Source organism: Ambystoma mexicanum, chromosome 2p, assembly GCF_040938575.1.
Source record: "Ambystoma mexicanum isolate Mex_15411 chromosome 2p, UKY_AmexF1_1, whole genome shotgun sequence".
NCBI lineage: Eukaryota > Metazoa > Chordata > Amphibia > Caudata > Ambystomatidae > Ambystoma > Ambystoma mexicanum.
In genome coordinates, this window is record NC_090923.1 from 1,024,163,152 (window position 1) to 1,024,187,672 (window position 24,521).

General features: G+C 51.0%; 1 protein-coding gene and 1 non-coding gene across 2 annotated transcripts in view; one reads left to right on the forward strand and one right to left on the reverse strand.

Annotated features, from left to right (window-relative positions):
* The window catches only part of KLC2 (kinesin light chain 2), an 854,727-nt gene that overhangs the window by 172,940 nt on the left and 657,266 nt on the right, over positions 1–24,521 (reverse strand). The gene's annotated exons all lie outside the window — the stretch shown is intronic.
* On the forward strand, positions 13,922–14,076 carry LOC138568467 (5.8S ribosomal RNA). The gene has a single exon (XR_011302805.1). It is a non-coding gene; the product is annotated as a 5.8S ribosomal RNA (ribosomal RNA).

A 24,521-nucleotide genomic window follows, 5' to 3' on the forward strand; every position in this document is an offset into this window, starting at 1 on the left:
AGTTCGATTGATTGGTTCACATTGAACTTCGAGATGAATTTAGGCGCAAAGCGAGGGTATGTGCGGAAAATCACATTTTCTTTGTGAATAGTCAACAATGGGTCCTGACCTGAGAGAGTCTGCAGTTCACTAACTCGTCTGATGTCAAACATTCTTCTGACATCTGCCTCCTTCTGGAAGACTTTGATTTCGATGTCCTCGTTCTCACGAGACGTGGTCCAATGCCAGCTCAGTCAATGCTTTTGACTCCTGGCTCACTGATGGCTACAAGATCCTCTCCAAGCCTCGGCCCAACCGACCTGGTGTTGGAGTAGCCCTGAATTTTCCTGAGTGGGTCCCTACCCATCTCATACCCACCCAGCCCTACTCCTCCTTTAATGTCTAGTCAGCAAGTTTGGCAGCTCTCCGACTATCTCAACCTTGCCACCATCTACATGCCCCCGGCCCGGTGCCTGTCTTCCTCTTGGAGTGGGCTGACTTCACCTCCTCTCTTCTGGCCTCTACCTCTACACTCCTCCTCCTTGGAGAATTCAACATCCATCTTGACTCCACTGCCTCTGCCTCTTCTCTTTTCCCCTCTCTCCCTCACTATTATCCCCTCTGGCCCTAACCACTCTGCCGGACACATGTCACGACCCTCACCCAAAACCCCCTCTGGCAAACCCATTGGACAGGTGGAGTCAGGACTCGGGCCTCTAGAGCCTGGCATCCTCTTCAAAAGCCCTCATGGGGCCAGTCCTGGCGCCTATGGCGCCAGGCTCATACATCATGAAAAACAATGTGTTTGGGAACTACATTATTGTATTGTCAGCCAACATGGAGGCATCCACATAGCTTGGTTCCTAAGACCCAAGCTATGCGGTCTAGTGTTTTGGGTGTGGTAGCCTAGGGACTACTTTACCTGGACTATTTTGTTGGGGCTATTTAAACCACACCCGAGCAAGACAACACGCTTCGCATTACTTTGCAGCTTGCAACGTGACGTTCACCGTGTCCAGCTATTCCCTCGGACCTCGGAGAAGCAGAACCTACAAGGAGACAAAAGGAACATCATTAGCAGCAGCATCTTACCTGCAGTCTTCATCTTTCAACACTCGCAGCTACTGAGAACAGCTTCCTCAAATCTGCACGCCTCCCGGACAGAACGACCTGAAAGAGGAAGATAGAGGCAACATTAAAGAAAGCAGTAGAGACATTTACAAATTACGAACTGCTCAAAAGGCTTGCCTGGCTGGTCGCCTCTCGGTTGGCACCACTCTGGACATTCCACTCGCGCTGAAGAACACTGCGACCTACAAGGAAGGAAAGCACAGGTTAGCAAAGGCAAGACTTTGCAGCGCTGCGCATAGCGCTTACTTACCTCATCATAGCGCTCTTAATGCGCCATCATTTACCAGCGGGGCTCAACCAAGCCAGTTCGCCGCGCTGAAGCTCCGCATACCTAAGGGAGAAAAAAAAGACATTTTAAACAAAGAAAGGCATGCAGGATAGCAACAAAACTAAAGAACACCAATAAGACCTACCTGAACAATATCAAACGGGCCGGCGTCAGTGAAGTAACTGGACCGCACTCGCCCATGAAAGACAACGCGCCCCTGCAAAGAAGGCAGGACGGAGAGCACGCCTAATTCTACCACAAGGTGAGGAGAGGGCACCAGAGGGACTGAAATCATACAGGGGTGGAGGGAGGATACTTACCACAGTCGGTCAGTCTTGAACACAGTCCTCCTGTATTTTCAGGCAGAACCTTCCCTGCAGACCACATCAGGGCAAAGCTGAGAAGCATAACAGCGAGTAACCCGGCTTGGTGGCTTCCCTGTGGATACCAGGTAAGCGTAACAACACACTCTTGATGCCTTCATCCCAGTTGATCTCCCGCTCCCGAGCCCTCTCACTATCCCGCTGTCCTGGTCTGATCACTCTCTCTTCTCATCTGGGAACTCTCTGCCCCCTGACCGAGCCTCCATCAGCACTGCCAGCCTCCTTTGCGGACATCGGGTCTATGAAACGAGTGGCCGCTGCTGCGTCAGCCTCCAACTTCATCCCTTCTCCTTCCCCTCCTCCTGATTCTCCCACTGCTCTGTCCTTGCCAACCTTTCTCTCACTATCATCAACACTGACATTCTTGCCCATCACAAGGATCCACATGAAACCTGCCTCCAAGCTTAACAGCTGATCTAGCCACTTTGAAACACACATGTAGAGTTGCTGAACGGAAATGGCAGACCTCGGGCTCATCCTCTGGCAAACTGGCCTGCTGCCTACTCCAAAGACAATACAGTCTCCCTCTATCAGCTCCAGAACAGCTTGCATCCAGGCTTGTATCGCTGGAGCCTCTAACAGCACAGCTGATCTGCAAGGAACTAGCCAATCCATCTGCAGTCTCCACCCCACCTCTTCCTTCCTCGGGCCCTCTGTACTGCACTGGTCACCCATTTCACCTCTAAAACTCAGGTCATTCTGACCCTCTTTCTCCTCTTCCCCCTCCTGCATTCGTCCCCCTGTCCTCCAGCCACCCTTGGCTGCTCTTCCACCTCCTCCCACCTTCTCCACCTTCTCCCCTATCACAACAGATCTCTAGAGTAGGCCGCTCTATGAAGGTCTCATCCAAACAGGGGTCTCCCTGTTCTTCCATAACTATTAAGGACAACATCTCCTCCCTCGCCCCGGCTCTTGCTGACTTCTGCAACCACTCCCTAGCATCTGGCTTTTTCCCTGCTTCTCTCAAGCACTCCCTTGTGCACCGTTTACTAAACAAGCCTTCAGCTGACCCCTCCTATGCAGCCAACTACCACCCCATCTCCACTACAGCCTTCCTCGGGAAACCGCTGGAGAAGTTGGTCATCCCTCAACTGATCTCGTTGGTTGATTACATGCCCATCAATCTGGATTCCGAGCATCCAGAGGCACGGAAACTGCTCCCCAGAACAACCACAAAGAACTGCTTGAAAATCTTGAATAACTCTCCTGCTGTTCTCATTCTCCTTGACCTCTCTTCTGCCTTTAACACAGTCAACTATTCTGTTCTCAAAACGGCTAAACAATACTCTTGATATCTCAGGCCGGGCACTGGATTGCTTGACCTCCTTCCTAACTGACCACCCTCCACAGGTGCTCCTGGGCCCCTTCTCCTCCCCCACCACCACTCTCTCTACATGTGGTGTTCCCCACGGCTCTATCATCTCGCCTTGGTTTTTCAATATCTACCTTGCACCTCTTGCCCACTTGATCTCTACCTTCTCTCCTCATTTCCAGTGTTACGAAGATGACACACAACTCTTCTCTTCCTCCTGCTCCTCCTCCTCCTCCATCATACCAGACTGCTTGCCTGCTATTCAGTCTTGGTGCACCTCCAATGATCGTTGTCTTAATGCCAGTAAGACTGAGATCCTTCCTATTGGGACACCTGCTCCCTGTGTCCCTCCTGCACCCTGGCCGTCCTCTGTGGACTCACTCCATCTCCTTCCACTGAGGCCAGAAACCTTGGGGTAATCTTCGACTCCTCCCTCTCCTTTAGTCCTCACATCTTGGACCTTGCTAACAAGGGCCACTTTCAACTTCACCTCCTTAGGGGCATTCTGCCTTTCCTTACCTCCCTGCACATGCTCAATGGCTCTAGAGCACTGGTCCTCTCCAGGCTTGACTACTGTAACAGGCTCTTCCTCAATCTGCTTCTTTCTTTGATCCGTCCTCTTCAACTAATCCAGAATAGGGCTGCAAGACTTCGACCACAAGCCCTGGGACCATATCTCTCCAGCTTCAAAATCTCTCCACTGGCTTTCAGTTGCTGCAAGGATCAAATTCAAGACCCTTTGCATCATCCACAAGGCTGTCTGGGGCCTGGGACCACTCTACTTGCAACCCTCTCTCACTAAATACTCATCTTTCAGGTCCCTTCGATCTTCTAGCTCCAACTCTGCTGATCAAACACTTTTTCAAGCAGAGAGCAGGGGGTAATCTCTTTCCACAGCTGGCTCCCTCCTATGGAACAGCCTCCCTCTCTCTCCGTCTTGAACCAGACCACCTCAGGTTCGGAAAACAACTCAAGACCTTCCTCGTCTCCTCCTCCTTCCCTCTCCCCTTCCTGTGCTTACCACCCCCCCCTGATGCTGGGATTGGCAGCCTGGTCCCTCAAGAGTCCATTAGGGTCCTGGCCTTCTGCCCAATCGTCCCCAGCATCCCCCCCTGTATTGCCCTCAGGGCCCACACCCGCCTGTCAGGTGGGTGCATCTGCTCTGTACTTACCTTTGGGCGGTAGACCTCCCTCGCCTGGGATGTCTCTGCCCACAAACTTATCTGTTGCCTCCCCAACAGGCACATCTGATGCTTCCTCCCCTAGGGGAAACTAATAGCACTTACCCCCATTCCACCCCCCCACCCCCCTTGTTAGGCAAGATTGTATACAGTACCCCTTGGGAGACTACACCAACCTTGCCCTCATGGCAATAGGTAACCCAACCTTTAGTATAAGTCTGTACTACACAGGTTGGAAGCGTGGTTGAGCAGCCAGGCTTATCTCAAGAGGGGTCAATGTGAGCAGTAGGGCTTTTACACAGAGATTCGCAGTGACAAGTATTCAAATAAACTCTTACACACAAGGTTTCTTGATTAAACAATTATTAATTTATTTAACAGTCAGTTGAATGAGCCTTCTTCAGAAGGGAGCAATATATATGTAAAACGAAAATACACTTCAAAATACACACTTAGTTTCTCTAAATCAGCAAGCACCCATTTGGGATGGCTCACAGATACTTCCTACACCCTGAGGTGACTTAAATAACTAGGACTCTGTGGACATTAATATATCCCTTGTACATTTAGAGCAATACTGAGTTTGGTGTCAAAGAAAAGGGTTTGGGAATAAAACAAAGGTTAAACAAATATTCTGAAGCAGGTAAGTACTTTTGAACCCCCCAATGCCAAGTAAATTAACCCTTTCCTGGAGGAAAGGTAAAGCACAAAGTCAGAGGTAAGAAGAGTCTTTCAGGGAAACAGGCCAGCCAATGTTAATTGAGCAAAAGGTCTACTTGAGCTGAAGCACTTCTTGCAGGTAAGTAAAAGTATTGCACAATGTTTAGAAGTCTTGGTAGAAAAAAATGAATTACTGTAGGGCCACAGGCTGGGAGGCTTGTGAGGGGCAAAGCTGCAAGCAACTCTGCAAAAGCAACCAAGACAAGTCTCAACAACTGCGAACTAGTAAGGCTACACAACAAGAGGTAAGTCCACTTAGTTTTACAGTACCTTTTGGTTAGAAGAAATTGGTTCCAGCTTGATTCTGTTCCTGTGTAGGTCTGCAGATCCTGCTGTTCCTGGGCCTCAGTCGTGGGAACAAGGAGGATGATGTCTGGGGGCTTGTTAGGCAAGATTGCATGCAGAACCCTTTGGGTGCATTACTATAACCTTGACTACTGGCGATAGGGACCCAACCTTTGGTATACGTCTGAACTACACAGGTTGGTAGTGTGGTCGAGCAGCCAGGCTTATCTCACGAGGGGACAATGTGAGCAGTAATAGTGTGAGAGTTTCACCACACAGTTATCCAAATAAACACTTATACTCAAGGTTTCTTGATAAAAAAAATTATTAATTTATTTCACAGTCATTTAAGCCTTCTTCAGAAAGGGAGCAAAAACATTTAACACTTAAATATACTTCAAAACACACTCTTAGTTTCTCTAAATCAGATGACACCCTTTGGGGATGGCACACAGACACTTTCTACACCCTCGTGTGACTTAAATAGCTAGGACACTGTGGACATTGTTAGGTGAAAAAGATAGAATAGAGGAATAAAATAAAGGGTAACAAATAAACAGGCACGTACGTTTAAACACCTTCCAAAGCACAAAGTCAGAGGTAAAGAGGTTGTCTCTCAGGAAGCCAGGAAGGCAAATGTTAATTGAACAATGTCAAGGGGAGCTGGAGATCTTTGCAGGTAGGTAAAAGTCTTGCACAATGTTTGTAGACGCGTTTGTAGAAAATAGAACACTTGAAGGGCCACAGGCTGGGAGGCTTGTGAAGGGCAAAGCTTTAGCAACTCTGCAGGTTAACCAAGACAGGTCTCAACTGAGAGCAAGTAAGGCTACACAACAAGTGGTAAGTTCTCTTAGACTTTACAGTACCTGTGGTTAGAAGAAATGGTTCCAGCTGGCTTCTGTTCCTGTACAGCTCTGCAGATCCTGTTGTCCCTGAGCCTCAGTCGTGGGGACAAGAGGGAGGACGTCTGGGGACTCTGGCACTGCAATGGGAAGATCAGCGGCAGCAATGGACAAACTTCAATTCAGCGGTCCTTCAGTGTTTCAGCTCCTTGTGTCTGACGGCAAATAGCAACACTGCGGTTCTCGGATACCACTCTGGACTTTCCTCGCATCTGGAGTCCAGCACTCTGTTGAGGTGGCTCAGGCTTGGTCAGTACTTCTTCATGGACATCTGGAGGATCTTCCTGGTGCTCAGGTGCGACTTAAGAACAATGCACACAATCTGGTGTACCTCTCCCTGGCACCTCGGTTCCAGCAGCAGCAGAAGTACAGCCAGCACCGAGAGGATGTCCAGACGGGATTACTTTGGAGTCGATTGGTCCCAACAACTCAAGGGGAGAAGTCGTCCTTGCAGGGCTTCTCTATTCCAGGCGAATTAGGAGCTTCAGCACAGCAGCAGGGCTTCACCGGGCAAACCAACGGTCCAGGAGTTGCAGCAGGCGTCTCTTCCAAGTTCTTCTTCGGATTCCTTCATCCAGTGGTCGACTGCCTTCCAAGCCAAAAAATCTTGCCTTGTATGCAGGTTTCTCCCGTTCATTCCAGAGTAGCTGTCAATCACACAGCAGGGTGGCTTGTCCTTGCCGGACAGCAGTCGAACAATCGCTTTTGGGTGCATTCCTTTAACCAAGGGGATTAAGCACAGGGAGTTTCGGGCAACTCCATCACTTCCTGCCCCTGCCAGACAAGCTAGAGCCAGAGGCAGGCTTCACTCGTGAATCCCGCCAAAGACAAAATAAACAAATGGACCAAACCTGGTTTGGCGCGCAGAGTAAATCTCAAGAAGGACCTATCCAACAAGAAATTGCAAAAAAAGAAGATCAAGGCCATTTTGACAAAATGGGCACCCACGGGTCCTTTACTGCAGCTGCTATTGAAGCCCGTGGTAGAAACACACAATGATAGGAAAAGGTAAACCACTGCCACCTGCCATTAATTGTAGAAAGGCTAAAAGAAAAATGTTACATGAGAAACTAGACAAAGTAACCCCTCCAGCACCCTATTGTAAGATTGTGTCACTTTCTAGACCCAGCACACACACTATGTAAGTAAAGTCAATTTCACTTTACTGCTCTGGGAAACAGTAGTTTATCCCAGAGAAGGTGTTTAAACCTTTGGGAAATCTGAAAGACTTCCCTGTGTCACTGCACTGAAGGTGCTGTGTGACACAATGTAAAGATGATGCCTATGGAGTCTGTCAGACTCTGAAGTCAAAAGAAACTCAGAAAACACATAGAAGTAAAAGTCCAAAGTCCCAAAGTTCAGCAAAAGAGCTCGGGGTCCCTAAGGTGGGAGGAATTTAGCACTAAAAGTGAACATTCTCCCCAACACCCCTTTTCATTCTCTGCACTTCCAAGCTCTGAATTTCACAAGGCCTACTAGGACCACTTTCCATTCTATTTACTCATTGTCAATTTCACTGTTTATTTGCTCCCTTGTTCCCTTTTCCCTTATGACTTGTGGCGCTTTGAAGCACTGTCTTGCTGTATAAGCACCTTATAAATATACAATAAACTAAATAGATAAATATAGAGGTAATGACCACCAAGAAGGCAGTCTTATAGGTAAGGGCCTTAAGACTAGCCTAAACATTGGCACAAAAGGAGATCCTATTAATCTTGTAAGAACAACATTCAAGTCCCATCCGGGAGTTGAGATGGAAATAGGAGGGTGAAGTCTCATTACCCCTTCCATGAAAGCCAGGAATCTTCCACCATGAAACCTTGCTCTGAGATGTGGTATATGCAGGGGACCTTTAGGGAATTAAAAACAAGTCCTAAAGTCTAGAAGGTGAGTTAGATAAAGGACTATATCTTTAGGTGAACAGTCAATAGGGTTGATGTTTTTAGTACGGCACCAAATGACATAACGTTCCCATTTATTGGAGTAACATTGCCTGGTGTTAGGTTTGCGTGCTGCTTTAAGTATGTACGTACATCTTTGAGGTAGTTTGAGGAGCCCAAAGTCTATGACTTCAGGAGCCAATCTGGTAAGTTGAGTGTTTGGGGGCATGGATATAGTGTTTTCCCTAGGTCTTGTGACAGCTTGCTGTATGGGCAGGACAGTTTCCTGGAAGGGGAGTCTGACATCCTCATGAGAACCATGGTTGTCGAGCCCACACTGGTGTCACCAGGATCATGGGGACTTGTTCCTGATGCATCTTGTGCACTACTCTGTTGAGAAGGGGGATCGGGGGGGAAAGCGTAGGCAAATCTCCCGGACCATGTTATCCAGAGACCTTTCCCACCTTGGACCGCCTCTGAGGGTACCTGGAGGCGTAATCTGGGCACTGGGCGTTCTCCGGAGTCACTAACAAGTTGATGTCTGGAAAACCCATTCTGCTAAGACGTCGAGTAGAATGTGCTCTTGCAAGTGCCACTCGTGTTCTAGGGGTAGGTGCAAGTCTCTTCTGAGCACATCTGGCAGAAGATTGTGTTCCCCTGGAACATGTTGGGATAGTAGGGACATGCTGTGTATGAGTGCCCATTTCCAAATGACCTGGGACAGCTTGGATAGCCCTGGAGAATCAGTGTCCCTGTGTGTTCAGACAGTACATGGCTGTGGTGCTGTCTTCAAGGACCAGAACTGTTTTCCCCTCTAGGTGTGCTAGGAAGGCTTTTAGGGCGTTGAACAATGCTAGTAGTTCCAACAGGTTGATATGATTGGATGCTACTGATGGGGAGCACATGCCGTGCACTGTCTGTTCAAGGAGGTGAGCTCCACACTCTGACAGAGATGCATCTGTGGTGAGCGTGGCCTCTACTGCGGGGATCGTAAAGGGTTTCTCCTGCAGAAGGTTCTCCTTTGACCACCACTGCAGACACTGAACAAGGGCTTTCGAGACAACCACTAGATCGTCCAGCTGGCCTGACACCATGGCTGGAGATCCACTCCTGCATGGGACGCATGCACAGACAGGCGTGTTGAACTAGGAAGACGCAGGATGCCATCCATCACAGCAGCCGTATGGCTTTGCGTACAGTTACCCGGCGACTGGCTACATAGTGAGGGATCTGGAATAACATGTTTTGAACCCTCTCGTTGGAAGGAAATATAAGGCCGTCTTCTGTCTGAATCAGGGCCCCCAGAAACTGTTTGATTTGGCTGGGGACCAGACTTGATTTTTTCTCGCTGATAGAGAACCCTAGATTGAAAAGGAGATCTACTGTCCCCTGGGTATTTTCCAGCCATGTTCTGTACAAGTCTCTGGTTATGAGCCAGTCGTTAAGGATGGATTACCTGCACACATGAGCCGCCTCTACCGCTAATATCTTTGTAAACACCCTTTGGGCTGAGGCAATGCCGAAGGGGAGTACTTTGAACTGCTATTGAGTGTCCTCTATCTTGAACCTGAGGTACTTTCTGTGCGCTGGCAACATTGAAATATGAAAGTATGCATCTTTCATGTCCAATGTGGCCATGTAATTCCCCTGTTGAAACAGTGGGATTACTTCCTGAAGGGACGGCAGCGCTCCTATGCGATACCCCAGGTTCAGGCTGGTCAGTTGGCAGGATGGCCCAATAATACTTCTGATGAGGCTCTTTTCGAGGGTAATTAGGAGGTGCCGAGAGTAGTAGTTCTCGCTACTCTAAAGGGTCAAAGCGCCCTTGCAGGCTTTTTGTAATTGATGCAAAAGCAAGGGTCCAACGGGACAACAGCGGGCTCAGGGTGCCAAACCTTCCAGCACATCTCCAGCAGTTCCACAGGTCTGCTTTAGCATTTCAGGATACTTGGCTCCTTCTGTAGTTCGGAGATAACTTCAGTTGATCAACCTGGAATGGATGCAGAGCCCCTTCTATTCTGCAAGATTTGTTTTGTGCTCAAATCAAGGATAACCAATGAAAGATCTGCTTTCTTCCATGCATGCCAGGCGTGGACCAATTACTGTCCATGGTGGGGTCCCAGTCATTCAGGCATACCAGACATACTTGCACCGGTAGTGTGGATTGGGACAAGATGGTCTCTTCCTGGGCACTAGCAGACGCGACATGCAACAAATCCTTTCTGTGTCTTGGGCCATAAAACAAAAATGATCCCTATGCGCGGTACGGTAAGTTACTTGGCACATAGATACAAATTTACCAAGAAATGGCAACATAGTCAAAGACTAAGGGAAACAGTTTCCCAATACTGATAGTCTGAAGGACGTGTCAGTTTCCCCATAACAGATGAGCAAAAGCACAGAGGAGTGCAGCTGAAGGCTGTGCTCTACTGGAAAAAGTCAGGTTAGGATACAAAATGAATGCAAACAGTATGGGGGTCCATAAATATGAAGGAAAGGAGCAGTAAAGCGAAATCTTTCCTAACACTTGCTCCACCCTCAGATTATAGACAGGGGGAACTAATCCACCCCTGGATGGGTACTCTGTTCCAGTCGGTTATCCCAGTTGAACAGCCTATCAAAATTGCTAAATTTGGGATCTGGCCTAAGCCCAATAGTGAAGTTCAAGGCCTGCAGGCTCATGAACCACCTGAGCCACTTTGGATTCTCTCCCTTAATATCCAGCAACCGCTTCAAAGGCTTATGGTAAGTATACACAGTGAACAGAGTCCCATGGAGGTAGGACCTCCACTTCCTAAGACACCATTTGATGGAAAAACTGTGAGTCTACTAACTATCCCAGTGTCATAGGCATCTGTCTGCACTATGAAATCTCTCTTCCAATCAGGTGCCCTTAAACCAGGGGCCTGACCTACGGATTCTTTCAGGCCAGTGAAGGCCTTCTCACACTCAATGGTTCATAAGAACTCTTTAGGTCCCCTTGGAGCAGTGAGGGCAGTCAGAGGGGCAGCTATATTGCTATAGCCTGCCACTTCACTCCTGTGTTTCCCAGTGAGGCCCAGGAAAGTCCTCATTTGGGTTTGGGTAGTAGGGGATGCCCAGTTCTGTACATGGAGTACTTCGCTTACAAGAGGTTGCTACCTGTGCCCACATACACCAACTTTATGCTAAAGGAAGTCCAATGGCTTCTGTTAAGTTTGGCACTTGGGGGTCTCCCTGAACAAGTTGGGGTTAAATCTGCCATGTCATCCAGACATGTATTGCAGAGGTCCTTTTCCCCCATTCAGAACAGGGGCTAATCTCTTTTGACAGGTGTCAGTTGCAGTCACCAATCCAGAAGTCCATACATTAAAGTAAGGATTTGAAAAGGCCAAAACTACGGTCACCTCCTTAGCATATACTGCAAGACATCTGTTTCCATACCCCGCAGAGAGATCAAAAAGTCAGCTGTACTTTTTAGTACAGAGCTGATCCACCAAGTTGTGATCTCTTAGTGGAGAGTGTGTATCTGTCTTGGGGACAGAATACAGAGCTCTATTGTCCATACAAGATCCCAAACAGGCTTTACCTGCATGTTCCTCCAGATCCTCAGAACTGGACCCTTGACATCTAGAGTGCTCAAACACTCCTGGTTCCAACACAGGGTGGATCTCACACCAACTGTCAGAACTTCTTGTTTGGTCTGATTGTGCCACTAAGGTGAAATTCTTGGACCGGTGCAAGACAAACCAAAATGAAAGGATTTGCCAAGAAGGTTTTCATTAATCAAGAACGAAAGTCTGAGGTTCAAAGATGATCAGATACAGTCGTAGTTCCAACCATAAACTATGCAGACTAGCGATCCGGCAGCGTTATACCCATGACCCGCCGAGCAGCCCGCGGGAAACCAAAGTCTTTGGGTTCTTGGGAGTGCGGGGGGAGAGTATAGTTGCAAAGCTGAAACTTAAAGGAATTGACAGACAGGCACCACCAAGAGTGGAGCCTGAGGCTTAATTTGACTCAACACAAGAAACCTCAATCGGCCCGGACACAGAAAGAACTGACAGATTGATGGCTCTTTATCAATTCTGTGGGTGGTGGTGCATGGCCGTTCTTAGTTGGTGGAGTGATTAGTTTGGTTAATTTCAATAACGAACAAGACTCCTCCATGCTAACTACGTGACCCCCAGCGGTCGCCATTCAACTTCTTAGAGGGACAAGTTGCGTTCAGACACACGAGATCGAGCAATAACAGGTCTGTGAAGCCCTTAGATGTCCGGGGCTGCACTCGTGCTACACTGAACGGATCAGCGTGTGTGCACCCTTCGCTGACAGGTACGGGTAACCCGCTGAACCCCGTTCGTGATAGGGATTGGGGATGGCAATTATTTCACATGAACGAGGAATTCCCAGTGAGGGTCATAAGCTTGCGTTGATTAAGTCCCTGCCCTTTGTGCACACCGCCCGTCGCTACTACAGATTGGGTGGTTTAGTGAGATCATCGGATTGGCCCTGCAGGGGTCGGCAACGGCCCTGATGGAGCGCCGAGAAGACCATCAAACTTGACTATCTAGAGGAAGTAAAAGTCGCAACAAGGTTCCCGTAGGTGAACCTGCAGAAGGATCATTATCGGCGGAGCAGCCGGAGGGAGAGTCGCGGGCCCGACCTCGGTTGCCTCCCAGATGCGCACACCCACAGCCCACTGCCCCTCACCCTACGGTCCAGCCAGCTGAGCTGTCAGCGGTCGGGGCACTTGGAGGACCAGGCGCCAGGGAGCGGGGTCCCTTCTACCAGAGGGGGTCTGTGAATCTGCAAATGAACAGGAACATCCGGCAGAGTTGGGTAAAGCTGCTGGGATGTCCCCAACCTTTTTCTTTCTGCACTTATCAGACCTACTCTGTCTGCTGCCTTAAACCTAGCACTTGCAAATTGTTGGCTGCATTACCACTGTTTGTTGCCTTTATTATTTATTTATTGTTATTTATCTGTTTCTCCTCTGCTTCGCACTTTCCACCTCTCCCCCCTTCCATGCACTTTTTCCCTCCCCCCTCTCCCATGCACCTGCGCGTTCTCAATGTCACTGGGCCTAGCAAGATCGCTGTTTTGTTCTCACCTGTTCCCCTCCCTTGCCTTGATGCGCTCTGAAACACTTGTGTACGAGCGCGATAGAAATAAAATATCAATCAATCAAAACCACGCACCAGAGAGGCAGCCTAGCTCTCCTCACCGAGCCGGCCCCTGAGCCGCTGCACTGGCTGGGGGCGCGCTCCTTTCTCCGACCTGCCAGAGGGTGGGCGCACCCCGGTCGGCAGGGAAGTCCTGAGAGGGGGCAGCTGGGAGCCAAGGGAAACCTGGCTGTTCTCGAAGGACGCCTCCCAAGGCAGACAGAGGCCTGGCACGCCAGGATGAGCTCTGAGCCATGATGCAGCTGGGCTTACTCAACGTGGGGGCAAAGTGGGTGATCTTCCCTCTTGACCAGGTAACTGGAGCTTGGCCCTGTCTGGCTAGGCTAGGGTTTGAAGATTCTAGCAGTCACACCCGACCCCCTGCCCATGCTGTCTCTGGCCCACCTCTCTGTTCCCCCACAAAGGGGAGCGGAGGGGGTCAGGGAAGGATGAGTGGATCGGGGCAGGTGGGCTGGCATCGGAGTGGTCTGCCTCCGTTACTGTGGGAAGAACCCTGTTGGGTTGCTGCAGACGGCAGGCAGGCTTCCCGGGAGGGGCACCTGAATTTTTGTCTTTTCTTTTTTGAAACCACAATGGTCTCGGCTGACGCCCAAGTGGGGAAGCTAGACGGGGAGCTAGGCAGTCTCGCCGTAGGCGGGACAGGTGGCACCGCCTCACCCGAGTCTCTCCTGCACCGGCAGGTTCGGGCCAATGTCTGGAACAAAAAGTTGCCTGCGACTCTTGGCGGTGGATCACTCGACTCGAGCATCAATGAACGAACGCAGCTAGCTGGGAGAATTTGCGTGAATTGCAGGACACATTGATCATCAACACTTCGAATGCACCTTGCAGCCACGGGTTCCTCCCGGGGCTATGCCTGTCAGAGTCGCTTGAACGTCAACCGCATCAGGGTTCCCTTCCTGGGATGTGGCTGGGGCTGTCGCAGGGACCCCATTCCCTTCGTCCCCCTAAGGTCAGACACCGATCAGCACTGTTGCAGGATCCCTGGACCTGGCATGCAGACTTGTTGCTGGCAAGTCCCGGCCTCCCTCGTTTACCCACCTAGTGTAGGTTTTGGGAGGGGCGGGCACCCGGCACGCCCTGGTGCGGTGGTGGGCCTTGGAAAAGCCTGGTGCACCTTCACCCTTGTGTGGCTGTTTGTGGTGCCCCAGGGCAGTCGGCACGGAACAGACCTGGAGCGCGGCCCTCAAAACCAGGTGTGCTTGGGCCACAGGTCAGGACAACGCACACTCAGCCACGTTGGAGGAGTGGGGCTGGGGCAACCCCTGTATATCCCTGGGTTGGACTGCCCAAGCTTCGCCACCTAACCCCCCCGCTCCTCCGTCCCCCCCCCCTGACTACGACCTCAGATCAGACGTTGCAACTCGCTGAATTTAAGCATATTACTAACTGGAGTAAAAGAAACTAACCAGGATTCCCTCAGTAACGGCGAGAAAAGAAGGAAGAGCCCAGCGCTGAATCCCCATCCGGCAAAGGAAATAAGGAAAAGGAAATGTGGCGTAGAGAAGACTGACTCCCCAGTGTCACTCAGGGAGTCCAAGTCATTCTGATCGAGGCTCACCCCGCAGACGGTGTTAGACCGGTGGCAGTCCCCTGTGCTCCTGGATCGGGTTGCTTGGGAATACAGCAGAAAGCAGGTGGTAAACTCCATCTATAGCTAAATACGGGTGCGAGACTGATAGCCAACAAGTACTGTAGGGGAAAGTTGTAAAGAACTTTGAAGAGAGAAGGCGTGAAACAGTCGAAAGGTAAATGGGTGGGGTCCGTGCAGTCAGCCCAGAGGATTCAACACAGCGGTCAGGTCGGTAGCCCAGAACGGCTGATCCCCTCACGAGACCGCTACCTGGGCGCACCTGGCCCCCGCAGGGCACATTTCCTCTGTGGTGGTACACCGTGACTGGCTACGGGTCAGCTGGGAAGGCCCTAGGGGCAGGTGGCTCTCCGATTCGGTGGAGAGTGTTACAGCCCCCTGGCAGCAATTTCGCCATGTCCACGGGACAGAGGGAGATTGACAGCCGCTGCGCGCTTCTCCGTCAACTGTCCCGGCCCCTCTCAGTGGGCCCCCTGCTCCCGGTGTGACTGTCGACTGGGGTGGACTGTCCTCAGTGCGCCCCGACCTCCCGGCGCTGAGGGGTGGCTCACGAAGGGCGCTAGGGGTCTGCGCTGATGTCGGTTACCCACCTGACACGCCTTGAAACATGGGCCAAGGAGTCTAACATGTACACGAGTCGGAGGGCCACTTTTGGTAAGCAGAACCGGTGCTGCAGGATGAACCGAACGTCGGGTAAAGGCACCCGATGCCGAGGCTATTCAGACTCCAGAAAAGGTGTTGGTTGATATAGATAGCAGGACGGTGGACATGAAAGTCAGAATCCGCTTAGAAGTATGTAACAAATCACCTGCTGAATCAACTAGCCCTGAAAATGGATGTTCCATGGCCAGCGCTGAGAGCCACGGGGGCTAAGCAGCGATGAGTAGGGGGGCCACTGCGGTGCACACGGAAGTCTAGAGCGAGGGCCCGGGTGGAGTCGCTGCAGGTGCAGATATTGGTGGTAGTAGCAAATATTCAAACGAGAACTTTGAAGGCCGAAGTGGAGAAGGGTTCCATGTGGACAGCAATTGAACATGGGTCAGTCGGTCCTAAGAGATGGGCGAGTGTCGTTCTGAAGGAACAGGTGATGGCCTCCATTGCCCTGAGCCGATCGAAATTGAGTCAGGTTCAGATCCCCGATCCCGGAGTGGCAGAGACGAGAGCCCTCACGGGTAAACGGCGGGAGTAAACTATGACTCTCTTAAGGTAGCCAAATGCCTTGTCATCGAATTAGGGACACGCATGAATTGATGAACGAGATTTCCACTGTCCCTACCCACTATCTGGCAAAACCACAGCCAAGGGAACAGGCTAGGCAGAATCAACGGCGAAAGAAGTCACAGTGGAGCTTGACTCGAGTCTGGCACTATGAAGAGACATGAGAGGTGTAGGGTAAGTGGGAGGCCGTTGGTACTACTCTTTATTTTTTCACCTACCCGGTTTGGCCGGCGGGGGCGAGCCCTATGGGGCTCTCGCTTCTGACTTCAAGCGCCGGGTGGACGCGACCCACTCTGTGTACAGTGGCAGGTGGGGAGTTTGACTGGGGCAGTACACCTGTCAAACAATAACGCAGGTGTCCTAAGGCGAGCTCAGGATGGACATAAACCTCCCACGGAGCAGAAGGGCAAAAGCTTGCTTGATCGCAATTTTGAGTATGAATACAGACTGCAAAAGCAGGGCCTCACGATCATTCTGACTTTTTGGGTTTCAAGCAGGTGTCAGAAAAGATACCATATGGATAACTGGCCTGTGGCGGCCAAGCGTTCATAGCAACGTTGCTTTTTGATCTTTCAATGTCGGCTCTCCCTATCATTGTGAGGCAGAATTCACCAAGCGTTGGATTGTACACCCAGTAATAGGGAACGTGAGCTTGGTTTAGACCGTTTTGAGACAGGTTTAGTTTTACCCTACTGATGATGTGTTGTTGCAATAGTAATCCTGCTCAGTACGAGAGGAACCGCAGGTTCAGACATGTGGTGTATCTGCTTGGCTGAGGAGCCAATAGGGCGAAGTTACCATCTGTGGGATTATGAATAAATGCCTCTTAGTCAGAATCTCACCTAAACCGTAACGATACCGCAGCGCTGTGGAGCCTCGGTTGGCCTTGCATAGCCGGCCTCTGGGCCAGTGCATAGAGTCACTCGCCTCGGGACTACAGTGTGGACAGAATGGGGCAACTTCTCTCACCTGTAGTGCACCACATGTTCATGGGGAACCTTGTGCTAAATCATTCATAGACAACCTGATTCTGGGTCAGGGTTTCATAAGTAGCAGAGCAGCTACCTCGCTGCAATCTATTGAAAGTCATTCTCCGAGCCAAGCTTCTGTCAAAAGGTGCCACGGTGGTGCCACAAGGGCCTCCATCCTTCCTCCTGCTGCGCTGCAGAGTGCACAGGAAACTCCCACCTACCCTGGGTGCACAGGTTGTGCGGACTGGGCGGGGAGCGCTCTTCTCCCTTCCTGGTCAACCTGGCAAACCAGATGGCCTCAGCCCAGCAGGCAGAGAGGCTGGTCCCAGCTCTTGGGAGGCAGGCGGGGAAGAGGGAGTGGCAGCTTAAGTCCTGGCCGCACGGAGCATGGAGGTGGTGGCGCCTTAAGACCCGGCCCCTGGACGGTGACGTCAGGGCGGGTACAGCCCTGCGGCCACCCGGCCATCTGGTCGGGGGACCGGGTAAGTCAGACCAGATGGTTTGAGTGGCAGCTGGCCGGCTAACTCCTACATTTTTCTCCGGTCGGAAGTCCCCACTCCACGGGGGCTTAATAGTCGGCGTGGAAGTGTCTCCTTGCAGGGCGGCTCTGTGGCGCATGCGGTAGACGCCTGCTCCACACCTGTACCGATGCAGGGAAAAGAGTCTGTGCCTTGATTTTCTGGTGGTGGCTTAGTGAGCGGAGGCAGGGCTGTCCCGGTCCAGTGACGCTATTTCTGAGTGGGCAGAACTGTTGGGCAGAAACCTGTGCAGTTCCCTCTGGGACCACTGCAAAAGATTTAAGACTACAGGTGTTTGGCAGTAAACCCACTTGGTAGCAGTCTGTACCACACAGATTCACTTGGTAGCTGTGGCTGAGCAGTCAGACCTCCCTCAAGAAGAGTTAGGCAGTGTGCAAAGTATACACAATAGGCACTCAGATACAATAGCACAAGCAAACACTGACCAGAGCTTTGGTATCAAGGTATATCATTATTTATTTAAAAACACACTGATTGAAACACTCCAGCACTATTATTGTAAATCACTCTCAACACAGTTACTATTATTCTATATACATCCCTTATTCCTTATCAGACAAGTCTTAGTTAACACCACTTATTTCCTGACAGAGGTGAGCGCTTAACTATAGATGGCACTCCAATAAGTTAACGAAAAAGGGAGGAAAAAAAGGCAGAATGTAGGAAAATACACCACACTAATCTTTAGGAACTCTTAAGCAAGGCAGGAAAGTCAAAAGTTACTTGTGAGCCAAAGTCCATAGGCCGGGCCCACTCTTGGAGAGAGCAGGGCACAAATGCACCCAAGATCATACAATGACAACATGCTTAAAAAGTCTTGCAGGGAGTTCAGAAAGGTTTTAGTTAGGCTCAGAAAAGTTTAGCCAGGGTGTCCCAGGCTATCCCAGGTTCGAAAGCCGGGGGCTAAATCTACCCCGTACAGTCGGTTGCAAGGGAAGCCAGGCGGAACACGGTACCTTATGTGGAAAGGATCCTCCAGCTGAGGGCAGTTGTTCCTGGCAGCGGGTGCAAGTCGCGGCGTCGTCATGAGGAAGAAAAGATCTCGACGTGGAGGAAAGATGAAGGTCGTTGCACTGCCAGGGAAGAAACCAGCCGCAGAGTTTTCCAGTTAAAGGTACTACCCTTTGATTCACGGTAGTGGTAAAACGTGGTATCCCGGTTGCCGGGGTGCTTGGCACAGGCAAGGCGGCCACGAGATGCTCCAGGAAGCGAAAAAGGAAGCATACTGGTTATCCCCACCAGTCGAAGGAAGAAGACTCTCCGGGCAGGAGATCTCCTCTGTCTTTGGGAAAAGTGGTGAGACGGTCCAGCAGGGCTCCACCAGTGGTGTCGTCGTAGCAGGTCGGCTCAGCTTCTCCCTTGTCGGATTCTTAGGTCCTGTGGTGACTTCCAAAGTTCCAGTCCCCAAAGCCCTGCTTTTATGCAGAAAACTCCCATTCACTCAGCCTAGCTGTCACTCAAACATGCTAAGTGGTGAGCCGGCCGGCTCACCACTTGGGCCAATCAGGACGGAGTGTGACTTGAGTTGCCTAGGCAACTCAGTCCAGGGTGCCTAAATCCCCCTCCACCCCTCCTAAGTACCCCAGACAGAGTGGCACCACTTTGGAGGGCTTCTGTGGAGAAGCCCGCCAAAAAGTGGAACAAAGGGCTCAACTTGGGTTGGAGTCACAGAAGCGAACACAAATGCCATTTTAGAACCGAGTTCTGGCAAAGAATACCAACCGGAGAATTAATATTAAATAAATAAACCGGCGGTATGTTCGAGGCTATAGGAATTAAATAATTAACGTTGGTAGCCTCGAACAATGGGAAATCCCATAGAGATATATTCGCGGTCGAATATAAAAAGTAGTATCCACTGCCACCAGCCAAAACTCGATCAGGGGGGACGGAGACGTGCCCCCTAGACTAACAGACCCCAGGGCAATGGAATTGCCCCGGCCAGTACGTCCACAATATGATGGTTTGTACTGGTTCTGTTCAGAATTTGAGACTAGTAAAGTCAATGGTGACTTTACATGCCCTTTGAGACAGTAGTCAGTCCCAGGGTATGGAGTCTATATTGGGGGGTCACTATGACACCCCTGTGTTACTGCACTGAGGGTGCTGTGTAACACACATCGCAAAAACACATGAAGCCCTATGGAGTAAAAGACCCCATAGCCCATTAAACACATCTAGAGTCAAAGAAACACACTCAAATCATGCCCAAGAGTGAGGGTAAAAGAGTCTCACTCTTGGCAGGAGAAAAAAATAAACCCCAAAAATCCAGCATAGCTGCTGGGGGACTCACTAGGTTAGGAAATTCAGCCTAAACAGAGAATTCTCTCTAACAGGAACTTCCACCGAATGCACAGATGGATGTCGGAAACAGAAATTCCGTACCCTATTTCCGACTGAAGTTTCAGAGCAGCTAAGGCAAGTGCAAGTAACGGAATTGGCGACCCTGTGGGGTCCTCTTTACTACTGCGCGGGTAGAGGGTCGTAATGCGACCTGGCCGCAGCTCCAGCGCAGCCATGGTGCTCTCCCCTTCCTCGGGGTAATGTCACCTTTGTGTGTGTGTGACCAAGTCTGAAACACGATGCTGGTGTCCATGGGCACCCCGAGCGGGCTACTTTCCTCTGCAGTACTAGAACTGCTGAGACCAGCCAGGCCCAGAATTCCATGGCTCTCATGGGTTAGTCCCAGTCCTCGGGCAAGTGTCACCCGTGTGTGAACAAGTCCCAGAGCCCAACTGTGGTCCCGCGGAGCCCCGGTGGGGTCCCCGCCCTTCCCCGGAGGGAAAAGCTCTCACTAGGGTAGCCAACTGTCTTGCATTTTGCGGGATGGTGCTATTTTGGAGGACTCTGTCCCGTGCTGGACGGATAAAAGTCCCACCTCCCCTTTCAGTTAGGTAAATGCTTTGTACGTGGAGCTGAGGGAGCCCGTCTGCCACGTGTGTCGACCATCTCTAGGCCTTGCTGCAGTCGCGGGGGCAAGTGTCCTGTAAAATGATTTCAGAAAGTTAGCCACCCTATGGGTGGAAAAGCTCCAACGCGTCCTTGGGTGCCTGTCTCTCATGTGTGTCCACCATCTCCAAGCCCAGCTGCGGTCCTGGGGAGCCCTGGCGGGGTCCCTGTCCCTTCCCGGAGGGAAAAGCTCTAGCCCACCCTCTAGAGCTCCAGGGCGGCCTGGGGTGCTGTCCGGGGCTTGGGCGCTTTGTCTCCCACGTGGGTCGAAAGTCCCCAAACCCATGGGCAGTCGCGGGGAGCCCCAGCGGGGTCCCCGTCCCTCCCCATAGGGGAAAGCTCTAAAGTGGACGAGAAAGCTCTAGGGCGGCCAAGCCAGAGCTCCAGGGCGGCCAGGGGTGCTGCCACCGGCCACCTGCCTGGCGCATGGGTCAACCGTCCCCAAACCCAACGGCGGTCTCAGGGAGCCCCGGCAAGGTCCATGTCCCTGCCTGGAGGGAAGAGCTCTAAAGGGGCCGCGCTAGAGCTCCAGGTCGGTCAGAGGTGTGCCGGCCCGCCCTTGGCTGCCTGGCTGGCACGCGGGTCATCCATCCTTTAGCCCAGCAGCAGTGTCGGGGAGCCCTGGGGGGTGGGGGTCCCAGTCCTACCCTGGAAGGAAAAGCCCTAAAGGGGCCCCCTCTAGAGCTCCAGGGTGGTCAGGGGTGCTGGGCCCAGGGCTTGTGTACCTTGTCTCCCGCGTCCCTGAATCCAGCGGCGGTCCCAGGGAGCAAAGGCTGAGCAGCCCAGCAGCTCCCTAGTGGTCAGATCAGAGTGGAGTGGCTGGGGTGGTGCTAGCGCCAGTGTGGGCCCAACAAGCCACGCTGTGGCCCCTTCTCCACTGAGCATGTTTCTCCAGCAGTTCAGAATGCACATTCTACGGGGTGCTGAGCCCCTCTGACACCACACCGGAGGTGGTGTTTGGGAGAACCCCATACCGTTTCGAGTTGTGCCTGGGACCAGCCTCTCCGTCCACCCACCCTGTGGCATGGCAAGCCGGGCCACCGGCACCAGTGTGACCGACCTGTCTACCCAACCTGCATGCGTCTAGGGATGCTCTTGATGCTCAGGTCCCGCTGACGGCCCATAGGGTGCGAAGGTAAGGCAGAGTTGGGTGCGCGGCTCCCCCCGTTGCTACCCTCCAGCAGGTGCGGCTACCTGGTTGACCCTGCCAGTAGCATGGTGTTAGGAAAGATTTCCCTTAGGTGCAATTTTCCCTCCATGTATGGACCCCCCCAAACCTGACTTTCTCCAGTGGAGTACAGCCTTCAGCTGCGCTCCTCTGGGATTTTGCTCATCTGTCATGGAGAAACTGACACGTCCTTCACACTGTCAGTACCGGGAAACTATGTTTCCCTTAGTCTTGGACTATGTTGCCATTTCTTGGTAACTTTTTATCTACCTTAGAGTACCACGCATAGGGGTCCTTTTGTTTTATGGCGCTAGACACCCACTAAGGATGTTTTGGTGATCGTTCAAGTTTGCCTAGGATGAACTGGTGGCAGCAGTTCACTTTTATAGTATTTGTACTTCTTTTTAATTAATCACATCGCTTTTACCGCATTTGGCTGAAGACTGTGGGTGTATTTTCTCCATCACCCTAACTTGGGGTTCTTTTCCACCTCCACTGTCTTGGGGTTCTTTCTCTCTTCCCCTCTGCTTGGGACACCTTCTCTCTTCCACCCACTTGGGACACCTTCTCTCTTCCACCCACTTGGGACATCATCTCTCTTTGCCCCTAATTGAGGCACCTTCTCTCTTCCCCCTGCTTGGGGCACCTTTCCTCTTCCCCCTGCTTGGGGCACCTTCCCTCTTTCCCCTGCTTAGGGCACCTTCCCTCTTCCCCCTGCTTAGGGCACCTCCCCTCTTCCCCCTGCTTGTGGCACCTTCTCTCTTCCTCCTTGCTTGGGTCACCTTCTCTCTTCCCACGGCTTGGGCCACTGTCTCCCTTCCCACAGCTTGGGCAATCCTCTCTGCCCTCCACCCGGTTCCCGAGAACAACCTCATACCTTGCTTGCTGTGGCAGTGTTCCTTCGGGGAGGCAGCCTCTTTGACGGATGCAGAACCCTGACTCTGGTTCCTTCTTGGCCTTATGCATATCTTCGTTGGATTAGACTCATTCACTCAAGCTCGATGGGTTTTCAGCATCTTCGGTTGCAGGCACCGTTTGACCAGTTTTGGAGTGATCCGCTGCCCTCTTCAGACATGATTGACTTCACCTGACTGGGGAAGATTTGGGGAGAGCAGTTTTGCTCATGCCCCGGAATTCCTCCGCTCTGCACGCCATTTGTGTGGGGCCATCTCTCTACTCTGCTTATGAGTGGGACATTGCTTCCTGCTGCCAAGTCCAGACTTCCGCCTCTCTCTAGGTTGCTCGTGCAAGTCCTTTAAACTACCAGCTTTAGCGAGAGTGGACAATCTTCTGTTTCCGTGAGCCAGACGAACAAGGTACTTACCAACTGGTAACATTCATTTGACTGGATGTTTCTCCAACGTATTCCTCATCTTTGACATTTAATTTCCACAGCTGCGCTGCTTCAGGAACTTTTCGGCAGAGGGCGCCATGTGTCGATGGCGTTGGGTCGATGTCCCTCAAAGGCCTCTTCCGAGGGTGACGTCATCGGATGTTATAAGTAGCATGCACGGTGCCCTTAGCCTCAGTTCATGTTTTTCCCCCCTCCACAACGTGTGACACCACCACACACAGTGCCTCCTTGACTGCATATAGCCGGTGTCCAGTAAGTTTTGAAAAAAAAGGATTGAATGCCCTTTTTTTCAAAACCAAAAGGAACGAATAAAATAAAAAATTTGAATGCTTTTTTATTTATTTATTCATATATTTTTTTGTTTAGTATGCATAAAAAAGTTTTTAAAAAAAGAAAAGTGGTTTGTGGGGCAACCCCCCCCCCCATAAAAATAAATGTGTTTTTTTAAAAAGCATTCAAAACTTTTTTTTCCGGCACTTTTGGTGTCGAAAAAAAAAGGCATTCGATCCTTTGTATTTTGAACAAGTCACGTACAACCCATATAGCCTTGTGGGAACGCAAGCTGCAATGGCATAGGAAATACTTCAGAAGGGTAGACTGGGAGGGCGATGAGGAATAGGTTGGAGGAACATCCAGTCGAAAGAACGTTACCAGTTGGTAAGTAACTTGTTCTTCGAATGGATTGTGTCCTCCAAAGCATTCCTCATCTTTGACAGACTCCCAAAGCAGTATCAGTGAGTGGAGGAGGGAGAAGAATTTAGATATACCCAATCAGATGGCAGAATAAAGCACTGCTTTACCAAAAGCCATATTTTGACCATGGAAAGTATCCAGCGAGTAACGCTTGACAAAGGTGTGGATGGAAGACCACGTTGCAGCCTCACAAATGTTCCCAACAGGAACTCCCCACTGCAGGGCTGTGGATGTAGCCACGTCCCTGGTGGAGTGAAGTTGCAAACCCTCCGGAGGGTCCTTGCCAGCCAGTCTAACATTCAGAAATGGTGAGGATAATCCACCTGGACAAGGTCTGTTTGGTAACAGCCTGGCCAAATCGGTGTCCTGTGTACCCCACAAAAAGTTGGTTGTCCACTCTGACCCTGGACATCCTAAAAATATAAAAGCTCAAAGCTCTGCTAGGGTTCAACCTATGTAGTCTCTCCTCTTTCTTACCAGGATGAGGAGGAGGGTAGAAAGCAGGAAGTACCACCTTCTGGCTCAAATGAAAATCATACACTACCTTAAGTAGAAAGGATGGACGTACCCTCAGTACAACCCTATCCTTGTGGAACAAAGTAAAGGGTGGCTTAGATGACAGTGCCTGCAACTCGCTCACTCTGCAAGCACATGTAACTGCAACCAAGAAAACTGTCTTGAAGGTCAACAGTCTCAAAGGACAAGAGTGCAAAGGCTCAAACGGAACACCCATCAAGAATTTCAAGACTAAATTCAGATTCCAAACCGGCATCTGAAAAGGGTACGGCTGGAACACATTTGTGAGCCCTTTTAGAAACTGGGCAACCAAAGG